Source organism: Gavialis gangeticus, unplaced genomic scaffold (assembly GCF_001723915.1).
Source record: "Gavialis gangeticus isolate Ggan-Ray unplaced genomic scaffold, GavGan_comp1, whole genome shotgun sequence".
Classification (NCBI taxonomy): Eukaryota; Metazoa; Chordata; order Crocodylia; family Gavialidae; genus Gavialis; species Gavialis gangeticus.
In genome coordinates, this window is record NW_017729033.1 from 59971107 (window position 1) to 59980507 (window position 9401).

Below are 9401 nucleotides of genomic sequence, written 5' to 3' on the forward strand. Positions count from 1 at the left end.
ACTACGAGCATTGGTATATAGGCATTTAAGGCCTTGCCTAGCTGCATGTGCCACCCCCCAATTTGGGAGACTGTCTGGACCCCTGTTTCTTACCTGGGCACTCCTTGCATTTTCACCTGTCTTGCTTGGGTGGTGTCTCCTTGTCTTCCTGTAGCCCCCTCCCCCAGCAAGGCTAGTTTAAAGCTCACCGTACGAGATCAGCCAACCTGGAAGAGAAGACGCACTTGCCTTTAGGAGAGAGGTGAAGCCCATCCCACCCCAGCAGGTCCCCCACCCAAAAGCATACGTCATTATCTAGGAACCCATGGCCTGCCTGGCAGCACCAACTGAGTAAGCACTGGTTGACCTCGCCAATGCAGGCCTCATGTCACCGTCCCTGCCTTCTCACTGGAAGAAGGGAGGAGAATACCACATGCACCCCCGTCTCCTTAAGCTTGTCCTCCAGAGCCTTGAAACCATTCATAATGTGGTCAGGGTTGCCCCTGGCCGCATCATTCGTTCCCCCATGGATGACAACCACAGGGTCTTCAAGCTGTTGGAGCCAATTCCTGTAGACTTTGATGCCCTGGTAGAGATGATGATACCACTTGTTCTGAGCACTAGCCAAGGTTTTACATTGGTCAGGATCAATTCCAAATGTCTTCATATCTCGCTTGCATATGTTTTTGTAGCAAAGCTTGGGAAATCCTGTTGATTTTGTTCCCTCCGATAGTTCCCTGTATAGCATGCTCTTGGGTATATGTCCATCTTCCAATATGCTCAGATGGCTTAGCCAGCACAGTCCATGTTTTCCCACCATATATGAGTACTGAGTACACAAGCTTTGTGCATTAACATTTTGGTCTTGATGGTAAGCTTTGAGTTGTTCCATGCTCTTTTAGTTAGTCTGCTGAAAGTAATGGGAGCCTTTCCGATATGAACATTAAGTTCATCATCCAGTGAGAGGTTGGTGGTCAGTGTAAAACGGGCTAGCAAAATACGGCTCACAGGCCAGATCTGGCCCACCAGGCACTTTCATCTGGCCTGCAAGCATCTGCCAACTAATTGTACCCTGCTCAGCTCTTCTGCCCACGAGGGTGGGAGCAAGGCATCCATGTACACACACCCCTGCCAACATACCGTATTGTGCCTCGTTCCCACCCTTGTGGGCAGAAAGGCCCCACCCGGCTAGCATGCAGCTTCTGGACAGAGCTACGGCTGTAGCCACCAAAGGACCTGTGCAGCTTCCCTGGCATTCTGCTTGCTCCGGGCAGCAAGTAGAGAAGTGGTGGGGGCTGAGGGGACCTGCAGCTGAGTCGGAGCGTGGGGCTGGTGGCAGCGCAGAGCCTGCGCCTGGGGGTGGGGAGGGGGAGTGCAGAGCTTGAATGGGCATGGTGCAAGTGTGAGGGATTGTGGGGGCGTGTACGGACCGCTCGCACTGTCCCCCCATGGCATGCACAGTCCCCATCGGCAGCAAAAGGTGCACCAGCAGGCAGTAGGTGCTCGTGTTAGTGCAAGCACTGCCACCCAACTGCATGCAACTCTGGCCAGTGCTGCACATGGGGCAAGGAGTGCAGCCCTGCCAGGCTGCCTCGATCATATGGCACTCCCTGCATGCACATGCAACTCTCGCGCTTGCATGCCACGGGAGGGAAGGGCCATGCGCATAAGCCCACTGGCTTCCGTGCCATAGCTCCTGGGTCTCCGGGTGGGAAGCAGGGGAAGGGGCTCCCTTCTACTTCCAGCAGAATATAGGGACCTGTGGCAGGGGGCAGGGAAAGCAGTGGGCTCCAGTGCGTGGAGCTTCCTTCCCATGGTGTGCATGTGGAAGAGCTGCACATACAGGCAGGGAGTTCTGCACAATAGAGACAGCCCAGCCAGGCTGCATTTCTCACCCCTGCGTACAGCACTGGCCAGAGCCATGCACTGCTGAGCGGCAGCACCTACACTGGGCATAATTACTCACTGTCTGCTGGTGCTCCTGGTGCTGCCAACGGGGCCTGTGTGCGCTATGCGGGGAGGGTGTGTCCCCACACTCTCTGCCATGATCCCTCACACCCCACAAATGCCACACGCCCACACCCTGCCCTCACAACCCCTCCACATCTACACCCCTCAACATACCCTATTGCCCGCACCCCCCCGACAATATATATGACCAAGACTTTATTTTTGAGTTATTATGCAATCTTCTCTATATATACCATGTAAACACAAATCATGACAATAATATGGTAGGTGTTTTACTTTTAGTGTGTGATTTGTTTTTGTTTTTTTCTGGTTCCAAGATGGCAACCCTCCCCTCCCAAAAAGAGTACTTCCGGGTGGCAAAGGGAGGGACTTCCAGTGGCAAAGGTCAGGGGTTAGGGGGTGGGACATTGGGTCCCAAAATGGTGACCAGGGGAGTGAGGTAACTGTCAAGGGGTGGGGCTACTCATACAGCTCACCAAAACACGTTAAGCGGCCCTCCAGCTGAAATAATTGCTCTCCTCTGCTGTAGAACCTAGGTAGCTGAACTTTTGGACTGCTTCTAGCTGGTTCTCAATAAGAGTGATTGATGGACCTTGTGGAACTCCCTGTCCTAGTACAACTGATTTCTTTATGCTGATGGTGAGAGCAAATGTCTGGCAAGCTCTTGAGAGGTGATCCATGAGTTCTTGTAGTAGGTCTTTGTCCTGGTCCTAACGACAGCATCGTAGGTGAAGAAAAGGTCCCTGATAAGCACCTTTCTAACTGTTAGTCTTTGCTATGAGTTGTGGCAGGTTGAAGAGTTTCCTATCCAATCTTGTGTGAAGGTACACTCCACCTTCCACGTCTTTAAATGCGCAGTGGCAGAGTACTGAGAAGAAGATTCCAAAGAGTGTAGGGGCCAGAACACATCCCTGCTTTATTCTGCTTTTAATCTCGAAGCTGTCAGAAGACTCATCAAACTGAACAGTTGCTTTCATGTTGTCATGGAAGGAACGTATAAGACTTAACGGGATTGGTGGGCATCCTATCATTTCTAGAACCGCAAATACGCCTGCTCTGCCAATGGTGTCAGTCAAATGCTTTGGTTAGGTCCACGAAGGCGATGTACATCGGTTGATTTTGGTCTCTGCACTTTTCTTCAAGTTGCTGCAGGGAAAATATCATGTGTATGGTTGATCTTCCAGCCCTGAATCCACACTGAGATTCAGTGTACACATGTCTCGCCAGCTGTTGTAGGCACACCAAGATGACCCTTGCTTTTCCTGCTATACTTAGTAGCGATATACCTCTGTAGTTCTTGCAGTCGCCCTTATCTCCTTTATTTTTATACAGAGTAATGATGTTTGTTTCACACACATCTTGTGGTACCTCACCCGCTTTCCAGCATTTAAGTAGCAGCTGATGAAGATATGGTGGTAGGCTTTCTTTTCCACACTTGAGAATTTCTGCTGGGATGCCATCTTTTCCAGGAGCCTTGCCACTTGATAATGAATCAGTGGCCTGACCTGTAGAGTTGGTATTTGGTCCCGTTATTTGCTGATGATGTTTCCTTCCTGTGAGTGTAGATCTGAGAAGTGTTCAACCCAATGAGAGATTTGCTGGTTTCTATCTGTAATGGCTTCCCCAATATGCCCTTGTGATATTTTTGTATTCTTGCCTAGTGCTATGATTAAGTTTTGACTTTTATAGGATTCCTTTTCGAGTTTCAAATCATTGAAGAGATTGCTGTGTAGCCAGGCTGGTCTTCTGTTGCACTTCCCATTCTTCTGTTTCATTGGCATATCTTACGCCTGTGCTCTTAAAAGGGCCTCCTTAATGTACAGTCAGCTTTCCTGTACTCATTTTCCCCCCTCAGAATTGCCTCCCAGAGGATCCTGTTTACCAGTTTCCTAAGTCTACTAAAATCTGTTTTTCTGAAGTCCAGTGTCCTTACTCTGCTGCTCTCCCTTCCTCCACTTAGGATCTTAGACTCTGTCATTCATGTTCACTGTCACGCAAGTTACCTTCCACCTTCACATTCTCAACCAATTCCTCCTTGTCTGTGAGCAGTAAGTCAAGACCTTCCCCTCTGTAGTTGGCCTCTCTACTATATGTATAAAAAACTTTATCCCCAGTATACTCAAGAATTTGCTGGTCTGCTTGTGCACTGCTGTGCTTACCACCCAGCAGATGGCCTAATAACTAAAGCTCCCCATAAGAATCAAGTCCTGCAATTTAGAAGATTCCATTAGTTATGTAGCAATAAATGTAAAAACTACAATATTTATACAACCAGTCTTCTTCTGCCCTGTCTTAATACAGCCCACTGCTAAGCAGAGTAGTCACATTCACACAGTGTTCTGGCAGGCAAGCTATTGGTGCTTCAGCAGACCTGAGTAGCTTAGTGGCCTTCACATTGCAATGCATCCAGGTAAGTTAACTTTGCTGAGATACAAACATACTTGTCTGGGCTCAGTGTCATGTAAACATGGCTATATAGCTCTGGCTCAGGATATTAGCATGTTGGATGTAAGGAAGAACTTCTTTATGGTAAGGGTGACCAGAATCTGGAATAGACTTCCCAAGGAGATAATGCAGTCCTCAACCTTGGAAGTCTTCAAGAGAAGATTGGACAGATACCTTTATGGGATCATTTGATCCCAGCAGTATTCCTGCCCAGAGCAGCAGGGTTGGACTTGATGATCTTTCGAGGTCCCTTCCAGCCCTTCATTTCTATGATTCTATGAAGTAGTAGGTTGTTGCCCCTGAAAGCCGCCTCTGGAAGCATTTCTGAGCAAGTTAGTCAATAACAGGAGGGTGGGCAGTTATTTGGCCTGGAGGGCCACTTAAGGAGTTTTGGTGAGTGGTTGGGGGGAGGGAGGTGGGGGCCAGTGCTGACCCAGCATTGGGTGATTGGTCTTACCCAGGAGATGCTGGCTGGAGCAGGTGGGTGGACAGGGTTTCCATGGAGACTGGCCTGGGACCGCCGCATGCAAGGCACACTCAGCCAGGTGGATGGGGAGGTGTCCAGCAGCAGAATGGGCAGGCAGTACTGGGACCAGGATTGCAGGGTGGTGATAGCACAGGGCTGGGGCACAGCAATCTGCTCCCTGCACATCCGTGCAATGGACTTCAGTTCTGTGGGCAGGGACATGCAGCATGTCCCGATAATGGCTCAGTCCCAGACTCCGGATCCCTCCCCCAGGATCCCAGCCCTGACTCTTCCAGCCTGTCCCACTCCTGGATTCAGCTCCCTGCCCACCCATGGCCCCATCCCATCTGCCCGGCTGCAGGGGCCCTGAGGCCAGTCTCCATGGAGACACCACCCACTTTGTCTGGTGCCTCTGGCAGCCGGTATGGGGCAGACGGGACAGGGTGCCCAGGCAGCAGGGCCAGGTCTGCATTTGCCACGCTGGGCTACCCCTGCAACTGCTAGGCAGGGCCAGAGGACACACCGTGGGCCAGAAAGAATCCCTGGTGAGCTGCATTTTGCGTACCTCTGATCTATAAAGTGCCACCCTGTCCTGCCTTCTGCCTCACTTCAGATTATCACAGCTGACTACCTCTCAGGAGACTAGACTGTTTTATCTCCAAGTTGCAAGAAACTGCATTCCCAGGGGGCAGGTAGTGTCTTGCTTAGCAAAGTTTTGGGACGAATTTTCAAATTTGGAACAAAAGTTCCATTACAAGAAGTCCTTTGGGCATGACAGGACATAACCACAATATTTAAGATGGGTGGTCACTTTAAATTAAATTAGTAGAATCTTTTTGGGAAAGATTTGGATAATCACATCTTCCCTTTGCCCTAAAATGATGGAGAGCAGGTGCTAAAAAATATCCATAGCATGGGAAGGTCTCTTGTGTGCTGACTTTTTGCTTCTACACTGCTCTCTAGCACACTGCCATGGTGCAGGCCATATGGAAGGATAGCATGGTTCAGGTAGCACTGCTTTATTCTTCATGTCATCCTCTATCACGTCTAATGAGAATATTTAGCAGAACCATCCTTAAATCAGTGTTCTGGTGTTCTGGAAGTCTTAAATCATGCCATGCTGATATCAGTGGAACTTAGAAATGAGATTCCTTTCACTGTTAATCCTCTTATACTATCAACACTACTGGTTTTTATTAGCTTTTTTTTTTTTTTAATTTCTTGGAGTGTACCTGGTATACTAAGCATGTCAGCTGGTTCATTTCTCCCAGGAATATCTAAAGGGTTGTTAAGGGATGCCTATACATGAATGCAGAGGCTGCACTGATGCACTGCAATTATGACGAGTCAGGACTGACTCAGTAAATTGAGTCTGCTGGAGCATGGTAATTACCATGCTCCAGCCAGCCTTCACGTCTTGTGTATTAGCCATCCTTCATGTCTTGTGTATTAGTGGCCCCATACTTCAGAGTGCTGGTGGGGACTCTTTATCTAAATCTCATTGAATGAGCTTTGGATAAAGTGCCCCTGCCACCATTTTGAAGTGCAGAGATGCTGATGTAGAAGACGATTCAGGCTCTTTAATTTGAGTAGCTCTTGGAGGGCTGCTCAGGGTTGCTCCCAGGGCGCCTGCTCCCCTGTCTCAAGGCACATTGCACTTCAGCCAGACGGGGAGCAGCTGGCTGGGACTCAGGGTGCCTCAGCATATGGGACTCTGCAGTGCGAAGATGGGAGCAGGCAGCCCCCCTGTCTCCACGTACCACTCCCTGGCTGTCTGTAGCACATGAAGCAGCAGAGCAATGTGTCGTGCTGCAAACAGCATGAGCAGAGGCGTGCACTGCAGCACAAAGTAACTGCAAGAATTTGTGTTGCTGCAAATGCACAGCCCTACTCATGTGGATGTGGCCAGAGGGAGTTACTAAGTAGTTACCATGTTTGTAATTGCCCATTCCAGCTAACTTTGTGGTAACCCATGTAGGCAAGTCCCTAATAGGTCATATCATTTTTCTGCCACTCTGTTGTCTGTAGACTGTTAAATTACTTGAAATAGAAAATATGCTGTATGTGTTTGTATCGTTCCTTGTGCAAACTAGCCATTATTTCAAATTGGGGTTGTTTGTAGTCGTCTTATTTGTGGGTTTATGGTAGGATGAAACTAAGATTCTTAAAACTAATGGTGGAAGTTATAGAAAGTATTTGTATTGTGTGTGCCTATGTCCAGGAACTAAGCCAATATCAAAACAATCATTTAATCTGATTTTTATTAAAATAGTTTTTTTCTTTGCAACACTGAAGTTGTTAGTGACTCAGAACTTTATTTTACATGTATGTGAAGACATTTGCAGGTAGTAACATAGTTTACAGAAGCATTACAAGTGGCAAACAGAAAATAATGCCTGATTGTGTATTTTTGACTGAATTTTTTTTAGTATAGTTCTACCACGAATACCTTCTTACTCAACATATTTATTTGTGTACATTAATCTTACTAGAGTGAATAATACAAGGGCATTTATTTATTTGTTTATTTATTTTCTCTGTTCTGGGAAAGGAAAAGTGAGGAAAGGAAGAAATAAAGTTCAGTTTTTCATAAATGTATCCATGTATCTTGTAGTTTTGAGAACTAAATGGTAGTGCTATATCGGGTCTTTTCAGAACTGAGGATTTGTTTTTTCTACTTAATTTCTGTCACCATTTTTGGCCAAATTTACCTCAAAAGTTTCCTCCGTGCTTTTTCCTCACTATTACCACCCCCTACCTAAGTATTTAGTCTCAAGCTGTTTCTCCTTTTCTGCATGATGACGGCAATTCATATTTTTCTTGTTTATCCCATTTTGAAAAAGTTGCCTGCGACTTAGTCATTTCTATATTTGGTGGCTATAAAATATTGCCTTCAGCTTTCCTGTTTCTATCTCCTCCAAAACCATAGCACTAACATTTTGTTCTGCATACCACATTCTCTTATGAATCCCTTCTCTGGCTAAGTATTTCTTAAATTTGGAAGTATAGTTGCAATATGTGTAGGTTTACCTGAACTAGATTTAATTTAGCTAGCTCAGGTAACAATCACAGTGAAGACTTATTGGTACAGGCTTCAGCATAGGCTTTAGAAGCCCACCAGGGATGCTGTGATGCTACAGGGATATAGGTTTTAGTCATGTTGGTCTAAAAAACAGAGGTGGACAGAACTCTTGGGGCAGAAGCAATATCTTAAAGATATCATTCTACCCCAAGAGTTTTGTCTAGCTCATGTTACTGCATCTTTGCTGCAGTGACTATCTGGGCTACTTAAGATTTAAGCGTAGACAAGATCTCAAGTTCAAGGATTTCTATTCTTTTTTCTCTAAAACACCTTCTATCCGCACTTCCTAATAGTTACCCCTTTCCACTATAATTATTACGTCTCTTACCTGTTCTGCTTCTCTTAGTTCATTTTAACACTCCTGTTGCCTTTTTCCCACATTCTGACTTTTTCTTACATGCTACCTCCTTTCCCTAGAATAGTCTACTACTTCTTGCTTGCCATGTACCTTCTCTTTTGTTAATTAAAAAAAAAAAAATAGAAAAAGCTAGGATATCTTAAAGTTCTGACGATAAGGTGAATTCCTGATTTCCATTTCCAGTAAGACATGAACTAGCAAAGAGACAGCAGTACAACTCACTGCATTGTAAAGTTATTTCCAGAGACTATATGAAACCACAAAAGGTGATATTTAAGTTGCAAAATTAAATTCAATTCACAAATGCAAAGGGCAGGTCCGAACATATAAGTTAACTTGTTTTAATATTTTATGCTCTCTGTAACCTGAAATTATATTAAGTTACTCGCTCTTAAGGTAAATATAACAACTACATCTCTCTCTCTCTCTCTCTCTCCATAAACTAAAGTTGCTGCTGGACTTTTAATCAGAGTGTAAGAAATGCTATATCAGATCAGATTGGTCATGCAGCATATCAGGTCTAATATATTGTCTCAGAGGGTGATCATTTGGTTTATTGACTCTTGCATGAAGTAGTATATGGTATATTTACTGCTATTTTTTAAAACTCCCATATTTGGTAAATCTGGATATTTGGTAATACAGGTAAATGCCATGTCTAGTTGTGCAACCTAATGAAATTCTTGACTTTAGTATCTTGAAGCTAATCATTCAAGATATAAAATATTTTTGTCAGTTTTTGGTCCCTTTTCAATTTAATTGGCTGTCCTCTTGCTCTTGCTTTTGTAAGAGTTTAAATAAGTGCGTCCAGTTTATATTCTCTAATAAGATGCATTATTTTCTCCCCCTTTATTATTTGTTTCTCCTAAATAGTTCCATTTTTCACCTCACCTCTTTTCAATTGGCATTTTTTTCCTAATAATTTTTGTCAATTGTCTCAGAACCTCCTCAGTTTCTGCTATATCCTTCCTGAGCTAGGGTGGCCAGACCTAAGAACAACATTCTAGGTGGAGGTGTTCATTTATTTATCTAATGGCATTTTTTTCAATATTTTCTATTCTTTTTCTTTAAGTACCTTTACATATGTTTGCTTTTAGACT

At 45.3% G+C, this 9401-nt stretch overlaps 1 protein-coding gene across 5 annotated transcripts in view; it reads left to right on the forward strand.

Annotated features, from left to right (window-relative positions):
* KLHL5 (kelch like family member 5) overlaps positions 1-9401 on the forward strand; it is a 205921-nt gene that overhangs the window by 60399 nt on the left and 136121 nt on the right. The window contains exon 3 of one of the 5 annotated variants that reach the window (XM_019526389.1): positions 2733-2847. The exons of the other annotated variants lie outside the window; for them this stretch is intronic. The gene's annotated coding sequence lies outside the window, so the exon portion shown is untranslated. The remainder of the gene's footprint in view (positions 1-2732; positions 2848-9401) is intronic. 5 annotated transcript variants of the gene reach the window in all.